General features: G+C 42.7%; 1 protein-coding gene across 4 annotated transcripts in view; it reads left to right on the top strand.

The window, feature by feature from the left end:
* Positions 1-3,725: 3,725 nt before the first annotated feature.
* The window catches only part of ctcf (CCCTC-binding factor (zinc finger protein)), a 47,983-nt gene continuing 41,079 nt past the window's right edge, over positions 3,726-10,629 (top strand). Inside the window, exon 1 of one of the 4 annotated variants that reach the window (XM_070897964.1) lies at positions 3,726-3,919. The gene's annotated coding sequence lies outside the window, so the exon portion shown is untranslated. Of the gene's footprint in view, positions 3,920-4,063; positions 4,800-10,629 lie in introns of those variants that run through there. The other 3 variants (XM_070897965.1, XM_070897962.1, XM_070897963.1) reach the window with 3 other exon arrangements.

Raw genomic sequence — 10,629 nt, 5'->3', positions numbered from 1 at the left:
CTAACCACCGATTTCCAACCCGAAAAGGGCCCATTTATCCCGACTCTCTGCTTTCTGTTAGCCAGCCAATTCTCGATCCATGCTAATACATTTCCTCTGACTCTGCGTACCTTTATCTTCTGCAGTAACCTTTTGTGTGGCACCTTATCGAATGCCTTTTGGAAATCTAAATACAGCACATCCATCGGTACACCTCTATCCACCATGCTCGTTATATCCTCAAAGAATTCTAGTAAATTAGTTAAACATGATTTTCCCTTCATGAATCCATGTTGCGTCTGCTTGATTGCACTATTCCTATCTAGATGTCCCGCTATTTCTTCCTTAATGATAGCTTCAAGCATTTTCCCCACTACAGATGTTAAACTAACCGGCCTATAGTTACGTGCCTTTTGTCTGCCCCCTTTTTTAAACAGAGGCGTTATATTAGCTGCTTTCCAATCCGATGGTACCTCCCCAGAGTCCAGAAAATTTTGGTAGATTATAACGAATGCATCTGCTCTAACTTCCGCCATCTCTTTCAATACTGTTTTAATTGCACTGGAGATGCCCCACTCTCAGACTGCCTTTGCAACTATATTGCTTAAATTGGCACTGCTGGTGCTGATGATTTCCCCCACAACGCCAACACGGAGAAGTCGGATACATTCCCCCTGGCGGACTTTGGGCAGCCACAGGTTTCGCGAACGCAGCTGGATAGGCCCTGCCATGTGCCGCTCTGTCGAACGCCGAATCAATCGCAGTTACAGTACTTGCCGAGCTTCGGTTCTTCACCGATATTTGCTTTAAACTCCTGTCCGTCGTCATACATGATTGAGCGATCTGGATGGCCCTTTTTAAATCCAACTCCTCCAGCGCCAGACGTTTGCGCAGGATCACCTCGTGGTTGATACCGATAACAAAGAAGTCCCGCAGCATGTCTGCCAAAACCATCCCGAACTTGCACGGTCCCGCTAGACGTCTCAGGTCAGCAACGAAATCCACCGCGCTCTGGCCCTCCGATCGAACGCGTGTATAAAATCTGTATCTTGAGATGATGATGCCGTCGTTAGGCTTGAGGTGCTCCCGTACCAATGTACACAACTCCTCGTACATTTTCTCTGTTGGATCACTCGGCATGAGTAGATTCTTTATCAGACCGTAGATCTTTGACCCGCACACAGTGAGGAACACGGCCCAACACCGATCTGCATCGTCAACCCCCTTCATTTTGTTGGCCACAAAGTACTGGTTCAAATGGCTCACAAAGTGTGCCCAATCTTCTCCCTTCATGAATCGCTCTAAAAATCTAATCGTGCTCATTTTGCAAAGGTTCTTGTATTCTCGTCGCCAAATGTTATGTATGCAATAAAAGTTCAAACTGAGTACTGTTTAACTAAGCAAGGTACAACCTTGCTTCTGCTTTACTTAGGCCCAAAGTGTCTGACTCACAAAATCGCTGGCATTTTATACCAGAGCAGCACCATGTGCATGCTGCTCAGTGGCCTCCAACAATGACACCATCTGGTGGCTACAAACAGAATGTACATACATGACACTTTTCTCCAAAACAGACTTGTGTTGAGTATCTTTGTAATACTCCACATCACAGGGCTTGGCAGGGTAGATGCAGAGAGGATGTTTCCCCTGGCTGGGGAGTCTAGAACAAGGGGTTACAGTCTCAGAATAACGGGCCAGCCATTTAGGACTGAGATAAGGAGAAACTTCTTCACTCAGAGGGTTGTGAATCTTTGTAATTCTCTACCCCAGGATGCTCAGTCGGTGAGTATATTCAAGACAGAGATCATAGATTTTTGGATATCAAGGCAATCAGAGATATGGGGACAGTGCAGGAAAGTGGAGTTGAGGTTGAAAATCAGCCATTATTAAGGGAGCAGTAGCAGGACATTTGGAAAACCATGATTCAATCAAGCAGAGCCAGCATGGTTTTATGAAAAGGAAATCATGTTTGACAAATTTGCTGGAATTGTTTGAGGATGTAACGAGCAGGGTGGATAAGGGGGAACGAGTGGATGTGCTGCATTTGGATTTCCAGAAAGCATTCGATAAGGTGCCACGTAAGAGGTTACTGCACAAGATAAAAGCTCACGGGGTTGGGGGTAATATATTAGCATGGATAGAGGATTGGTTAACGAACAGGAAATAGAGTGTCGGGATCAATGGGTCATTTTCCGGTTGGCAAACAATGATTAGTAAGATGCCGCAGGGATCAGTGCTGGGTCCTCAACTATTTACAATCTATACTAATGACTTGGATGAAGGGACCGAGTGTAATGTAGCCAAGTTTTCTGATGATACAAAGATGGGTGGGAAAGCAAATTGTGAGGAGAGCACAAAACATCTTCAAAGGGATATAGACAGGCTTAGTGAGTGGGCAAAAATTTGGCAGATGGAGTATAATGTGGGAAAATGTGAGGTTATCCACTTTGGCAGAAAAAATAGAAAAGCAAATTATAATTTAAATGGAGAAAAATTGCAAAGTGCTGCAGTACAGAGAGACCTGGGGGTCCTTGTGCATGAAACACACAAAGTTAGTATGCAGGTACAGCAAGTAATCAAGAAGGCAAATGGAATGTCGGTCTTTATTGCAAGGGGGATAGAGTATAAAAGCAGAGAAGTCCTGCTACAATTGTACAGGGTATTGGTGAGGCCACACTTAGAGTACTGCACACAGTTTTGGTCTCCGTATTTAAGGAAGGATATACTTGCATTGGCGGCTGTTCAGAGAAGGTTCACTAGGTTGCTTCCAGAGACGAGGGGGTTGACTTATGAGGATAGGTTGAGTAGGTTGGCCCTATATACATTGGAGTTCAGAAGAGTGAGAGGTGATCTTATTGAAACATATAAGATAATGAGGGGGTGTGACAAGGTGGATGCAGAGAGGGAAAACTAAAACTAGGGGACATAGACTCAGAATAAGAGGCCGCCCATTTAAAACTGAGATGAGGAGGAATTTCTTCTCCCAGAGGGTTGTAAATCTATGTACTTCTCTGCCCTAGAGAGCTGTGGAGGCTGAGTAATTGAATATATTTAAGGCGGAGATAGACAGATTTTTGAGCGAAAAGGAAGTAAAGGGGAGCGCATAGGGAAGTGGAGCTGAGTCCATGACCAGATCAGCCATGATCTTATTAAATGGTGGAGCAGGCTCGAGTGGCCGAATGCCCTACTCCTATTTCTTATGTTTTTATGTTCACCAGTTTATTTTTTTTTTTAATTAGAACATGGGAGATGGGAAAAATGCCGTTTAACTGGGATGTGGGGCAGTTGGAGGTCATGTGATGAAACCTCCAGGAGCATGTCCGGCCTGATTTGGCAACCCAAATTAATGTTTTGGGTAGAGACTCTTCAACAGTTCTGTGCATCGATTATACCATGTTTTTTCAGATGTTGACAGGCCTTTTTTTCTGTATTCAAGCAGTTTTTGTTTATATTGCAGATTTTTTTCTCCTATACATTTACATAAGTTACATATCATACCATAGGAGCAAACTTGACAGGTCTACTGCAGCAGGTACAACAGGTTCGATTTCGGAAATCACCGGGCCTTGTAATTGCTGAATCATGCAGAAGGAGGCGCCATGATGTCCTCGTAGACGTCACGTCCGGCGGGGTGTCTGCTCTTGGCCTCGCCGCAGTGCCCTCGTTTCGGTTGATGACCGTTTAAACCGTTTTTTTTGAAAAAAAAGTTCGCGCGGTTTTTTCTCCCTACCCATAGTGCCCCGCGCGCGTCCCTACAGTTGTGGAAGTGCCGAGCATGCGCAGTGACGCTGGACCCCGCCATTTTCTATTCCCTGCTCTAATGGGAACGTTTTAACCGATTGGCGCCGCGCTTTCAGGGCGTTTCGGGCAGCCAGGGACCTCACGCGGGTACCGAGAGACACCGAAAGGGACTTTTTCTGTAAGAAAAGACGGTGAAAATGTAAGTGAAAGCGGCTAAAGGGGCCGAATGCAGGTCCTTTGTGCCGCCTCTAGGTGTCACGATGGGGCTTGTCGGCTCTGGGTGTGTTTGTCTCCCTCTATCGTTATATCCAGACAGAAAAATACTCGGAAAAAACTTGTAATCCTGCAGCTAAAAGCAACCCCAAATGGCGAATATTAAAGCCGCCAAAAAATTCATTCCACCGTCCGAGGGCCCGCTGGGGGTGGGTCGGCGCCTCTTCCTCGCGGGGCTGCTTTTTGGCGTGCGTGAGTCGAGGCCTTTCTCCTTTGTTTGCGGCTGGGCTCCGCTCGGCTCTCGGGCTGCAGCCGCTGCAGGAGCGCCTTTCCCCAGTCCCGCCACCAGTCTCTTTTTATTACAAGGGCCCGCTCGGTGGCAGTAAATTGAAAAGAGCTCCCTCTATAACCGGGCTGATCGGAGGCGGCCGGACACTCGCGGCTTCTTTCTAAAGGAGATGGGGGTGCGGGAGACCCGGGGCAGCCGAATCGAAACATATGCTATCGCCCTCCATCTCGTCGCCATTTTAAGCAAACCGGACACATTTTAATGAAGCTTTGCGATCTTTAATCTAACAGGCGATGGAAGCTGCTTTGGCTTGGTACCTGATGTTTTTTTCCCGCAAATAAAAAAAAAAGAAAACTAACTGCTTTCCATGAAACTTTTTAAATACATCCAAACGGCGAAAGAAACGACGACACGACTCCCTTAATTGCAAATGGATTATATCAGACCTGTCTCTGAAAAGGAAGTATATAGAATGTGGCCTGATTTTCTCTCCTCGGTATTAAGCCTAACCTAAGGAAATCTACTGTAATCTAGCCTCCGAGCGCTTCAAAAAGAGAAATATATATATATATTTAATGTGAGTGGGTTGTAAATATATTTACATTAATAAAAATTACAGCAAGCTGTCATGTAGAAATCAATCCGAATTTCAAATGGACTTATACCCGGGTCCGGTGGGTCATAACTATTTAAAATTATTAAAAATTTGTATTTACCTTGAATATTTGTGTCTGCAACTATTATAAATATGAAAGGCCCAGCCATATCCAAATCTTGATAGCTAGCTGCATTGCTGTAATAATGACATTAAAAACATGAAAACTTGATTGCATTTCTTTTAATCTGACCGATGGCACTGCATTTGAGTGTAAAAGACGGCCACTGTTAGGTGCCACTGGTGTGGTGTCAACAGAACATCTGTAACTCCTCAAGGTTGCTTTTTGATGTCTCAAGTGGCTGTTCCACCCACTTTGGGAAAATTTATAGTGGTGAGTATAGGTAGGATCTGCTGACTTTTTTTAAAGCAATGTGCACTTGCAGTATACAGCCCACACTTTAGAAGTAAACGCTACTGAAGAAGATCTGGATTATTATTTTGGACTTTCTTAACACACTTCATAAAATAATGGTGGTAGAATTAAAACTGCAGTTTGATTGTTAACTGGAAATTAGCAAAATGTAATTTTTGCAGCTGCTTTTTAATTGCTGTCAAATTTGCTATGTTGTAATGCTTTTTAAAAAAAAAAATTGTGAACAATGTTAGTGGCATAATGTGTCCACCTATCAGTTGAACTTGGTCTGATCACAGACAGCACTGCTTGCAGATTTGGTACGACATCTAACTTGGAGTTGGTTTGAGGAAATTCTGCAATTATTTGCAAATTTTGGAAGAATTTATTTGCCAGATTTTTTTTGTTGCACTTAAAAGGAAATTGTAGTATCCTGAACTCCTCCCATGTCAGCTGAAGGAACCGGTTTAATAATCCTGTTTAGTACATCTGATGTAACTATATGTATGCAAAATTGGGTCAGGCTGCTGGTGGTCAGGAAAGCACAGTTTGCAGACATTGCCCAATTTCAATCTGATGGCATTGTAGCAGGAGTGCTACTATACTTGAAATTTTAAAAAAATTATTTGATAAATAATGGATACCTGGAAATGATTATAAAACTATAATCACATCCATGGGAACAGATTATGCTACAAGCTGCAAAAGTAACCTGAGATGGCAATCTTGTATTCATGGGAGGGTGCCTATGTTACCTGATTTATGTGCTCATTAAGGTGAGGATATTCAAATGAAGGAATGAAATACTTTTTTCCTGCTCCGTGTCAGCATCAAGCATTTCCAGGCCAGGTGCAGTGCAAGTTTTATTTTGCTATACAAGGTATTAAAGAATTTGCCTTAACCTGAACCTTGGATGAACTTTTAGTACTGCGCCATTGTGCATTTTTTCTGCTGTCCATTCTCGTGGACTCTGACTCAGATTGCCAATTTTTGTCAAATAGTGGGCAGTTTTGTGCTGTTGATGAGACAAATTTTGAGGCTGCTTGAATCCAGCAGAAAGTATTCACTAGTTAGATTTCAATCCTGGTTGCAGAGGTGCAAGGGCAGTGTGCTGATCAAATCTGCCACTCAGTCTTCCTATAATTCTGTTACTTTTTGTTAAATGCATGGGGAAGGGGGCTTTAATGTTGTGGGCCGTGTACTTGCATCGACACAATAATGATTTCATGCAAGTGATCAACAGTTAATGGGAAATGGTACGGCGGGTTACAGGAGAATTGCTGACTAGTGATTAAGACATGGTATACTGCAATATACCTCCAGGGTAGGTGAGTGCACATTTTGCAATTTAATTTTTTTAAAGTGATGTAATGGTCTAGAATTGGACAGGTAGGTGTGAATTCAACTCAGTAAATCCATGATTTCACTGAACTCAAGTATTCGGAGAGAGAGTGAAGCTATCTTAGGATACGATTGGCTGAAATCAAAAATGTCCAGCTGAGAACTGCATGTGGGTGAAAGACCTACATGATCAACTAGACTGGCTGAACAAGAGTTGAACTCCTGACTGATGTATATTATTTTTATTTGCAGGCCGAGTGCAAGATGGTTAAATTTGCACTTGGGGCAATGACTGAACTAAGGAGGCAGCCAATATTTTAGCTTTACAAATGGACTCAAGTTTTTGTGCTTGAGATAATTGGTGGCAAATAAATTCTAATATGTACACATGCAAAGACATTACTGCATATGTTGGGGGGTGGATAGGCACCTGTAGTACATGGCTGAGATAGAACTTGCTGTGAGACTTGGAGGCTGGCTTACTTGTCTCCTACCATGCACAAGCAGCGTGGGGCTGAAATAAACAAAGTGAAGGGGGAGTCGGGTCAATTGCCAGGAGTTGTTGAAACTACAGTTTTGAACCTGCACTGCATACTTAAAAGTGGGCGACCAATTCCTAAAGGCAGTGCAGATGAGAGTTAGAGGGATGAGCTTTGAGGAGCAAATGGGTAAGCTCTTCACCTTTGAGCAGAATTGTTACTGAGGATCTTGTAGTGGTACATGAGAATGTTTATAGGGTAGCAAAAGTAAACCCAGAACAATATCTTCAAAGATAATAGTACAGCAAGTTGTGACGGGCAAGTTTAGGACAGATACCAGAAAGTATTTCTTTAGAGTGCATGGTCATCAGCTGGAATATGTTGCCATAATTGACGGTTGAGGCCAGGGCACCAAACTCATTTAAGAACAACTATCTGTTGTAATGGCAAAAAGGGAAGGGTTGGTATTCTAGAAGATGCAATCAAATGGACAAAATGGCCTTCATCAGAACTCGCTTGTGAATATGAAGAGGAAGTGGAACCGTTGCTTTCTCATGAGTGACCTTCAGAAAGTATATAGTATATTGTGGAGAGGGGAGCTGAAAGGAAGTGTCTATAAACCAAGTTATCAATCCCAATTTTGCAGTCTCTAAGTTTAAATGCAGAATTTATTTTGATTGGTAGGACAAATACTGGCAACTGCTGGATGGATACTAAACATTGATGTGGAGATTTTTTTAAGATCGTTCTTGTGTATAATTTCTATTGGTTAATAAAATGAATGAACCAATGGGAAATATTTTACAGCAAAATGGCCTTGCATAAAGGTAAATCATAGAATGGTTACAGCACAGAAGGAGGCCATTCGGCACTCTGCAAGAATACTTCATCTGGTCCCTTTCCCCATAGCCCTGCAAATTGTTTTCCTGCAGTTCCCTTATGAAAGCCACAATTGAATCTGCCTCCAGCACCCTTTCAGGCATGCATTCCAGATCATAAAGATTCACTGTTTTAAAAAAAAAAAAAGTTTTTCCTCATTTCACCATTGATTCTTCTGCCAATCACCTTAAATCTGTGCCCTCTGGTTCTTGACACTTCCACCAATGGTAACAGTTTCTCTCCCATTTACTCTGTCTAGACCCCTCATGGTTTTGAACACCTCAATCAAATCTCCTCTCGACCTTCTCTGCTCTAAGGAGAACAATGCCAGCTTATCCAGTCTATCCACATAACTGAAGTCTCTCATTCCTGGAACCATTCTTGTAAATCTTTTCTGCACCACCTCTAAGGCATTCACATCCTTCCTAAAGTGCGGTGCCCAGATTTGGACAGAATACTCCAGTTGAGGCCAAACCAGTGGTTTTATACAGGTTTACGATAACTCCTTGCTTTTGTACTCATTGCCTCACTTTATAAAGCCCAGGATCCCGTATGCTTTTTTAACCGCTTTCTCAACCTGCCCTGCACATGTATCCCAAGTCTCTCTGTTCCTACACCCCCTTTAGAATTGTATCCATTAGTTTATATTGCCTCTCCTTGTTCTTCCTACCAAAATGTATCACTTTGCATTTTTCTGAGTTAAATTTCATCTACCACGTGTCTGCCCATTCCATCGGCCTGTCTATGTCCTCTTGAAGTCAATTATCCTCCTCACTGTTCACTTCCAAGTTTATTGTCATCTGCAAATTTTGAAATTGTGCCCTGTACACCCAAGTCCAAGTCATTGATATATATCAAGAAAAGCAGTGGTCCTAGTACTGACTCCTGGGGAACACCACTGTATACTTTCCTCCAGTCTGAAAAACAACCGTTCACCATTACTCTGTTTCCTGTCATTTAGCCAATTTCGCATCCGTGCTGCCACTGTCCCTTTTATTCCATGGGCTAGGCACTTTATCAAATGCCTTTTTGAAGTCCATGTACACCAGATCAACTGCATTGCCCTCATCAACCCTCTCTGTTACCTCACCAAGTTAGTTAAACATGATTTGCCTTTAACAAATCTGTGCTGGCTTTCCTTTTAATTAATCCATACTTGTCCACGTGAGTGCTCTGGATTATCATTTCTAAAAACAACCCCACCACCGAGGTTAAGCTGACTGGCCTATAGTTGCTGGGTTTATCCTTGCACCCCTTTTTGAACAAGGGTGTAATAATTGCAATTCTCCAATCCTCTGGTTCCACTTCTGTATCTAAGGAGGCTTAGAAGATTATAGCCAGTACCTCTGCATCCCTTCTGGTCCTGGTGACTTATATACTTTTAAGTACAGCCGGTCTTTGTAGTACCGTATCAATTTTTATCCCATCCAGTATCTCAACTACCTCCTCTTCACTATGACTGGCGGCAGCTTCTTCCTTGGTAAAGACATGCAAAGTACAGGTTGAAACCTCCCTTATCTGGAACTCCCTTATCCGGGTGGCGCACACGCAGAACTACGACGTGAACAAATTGAAGTCCTTCCTTGCTGCCGACTCCCACAATCGCTGGCCTGACCCTGTGATCTACCCCCTGCCCCCCCATGATATCTCTGCCACACTCCCAGCCCCTTGCTCAGTACCTGTACCATCCAATTTAACATGACTACCCCTCGTCCGGATAAGGGAGGTTCAACCTGTACTCATTTACTACTTAAACCATGCCCTCTGTCTCCATACTTGGGTCTCCTTTTTGGTCCCTAATTGGCCCCACTCCTCTTACTACCCGTTTACAATTTATGTGCCCAAAGAAGACTTTTGGATTCCCTTTTATGTTAGCTGCCAGTCTATTCTCATACTCTCCTTGCCCCTCATATCTCCATTTTCACTTACCCTCTGAACTTTCTATATTCAGCCTAGTTCTCAATTGTATTCTCAACCTGACATCTGTCGTACGCCCTATTTTCTGCTTTATCTCTTTGTCATCCAGGGAGCTCTGGCTTTGGTTACCATACTTTTCCCCTCATTGGACTATGCCTTTACTGTACCCGAGCCACATCCTCTTTAAAGGCAGCCCATTGTTCGATTACAGTTTTGCCTGCCAGTCTTTGATTCCAATTTATCTGGGCCAGAGTCGTTCTCAATCTACTGAAATTGGCCCTCCTCCAATTAGGTATTTTACTTTAGATTTCTGCTTGTTTTTTTTTTCCCATAGCTAATCTAAACTTATACTATGATTAATGTTCCTCTTGATGCTCATTTACCGACACCATCATCTGAACTTTGTACAAAAGGACAGTAGTTATGATTGTTAAAAAATCATGTCTCTGTTATAAGATGTGTTTTAGAAACTCAACTTTTTTAAGCTACATTCATTTTATGTAATTTAAAATTTATGATCATTATATAACACTTTCCATTTGGTGAGGAGCTTCAAAGTTGCAAGTATTATTGCATTTTTTGCCTAATCTCTGGGGATAGAAATTTTGTAATTTTAAGCAGCTCGTGTCTTTTGAATTTGACCAACCTGTGTAAATTTGAAAATTAAAGTGTGTATGTTATTAACAGGAGGGGGGCTAACTTCAGAGATTTGTAAAGGGATCTGACCGAGGTGGATTGGAATCCAAATTGGTAAGCAAAACAGCAATTGAACAAGGGGATG

The sequence above is a fragment of the Pristiophorus japonicus genome, chromosome 13, assembly GCF_044704955.1.
Source record: "Pristiophorus japonicus isolate sPriJap1 chromosome 13, sPriJap1.hap1, whole genome shotgun sequence".
Classification (NCBI taxonomy): domain Eukaryota; kingdom Metazoa; phylum Chordata; class Chondrichthyes; family Pristiophoridae; genus Pristiophorus; species Pristiophorus japonicus.
This window is presented reverse-complemented; position numbering and strand designations above follow the sequence as displayed.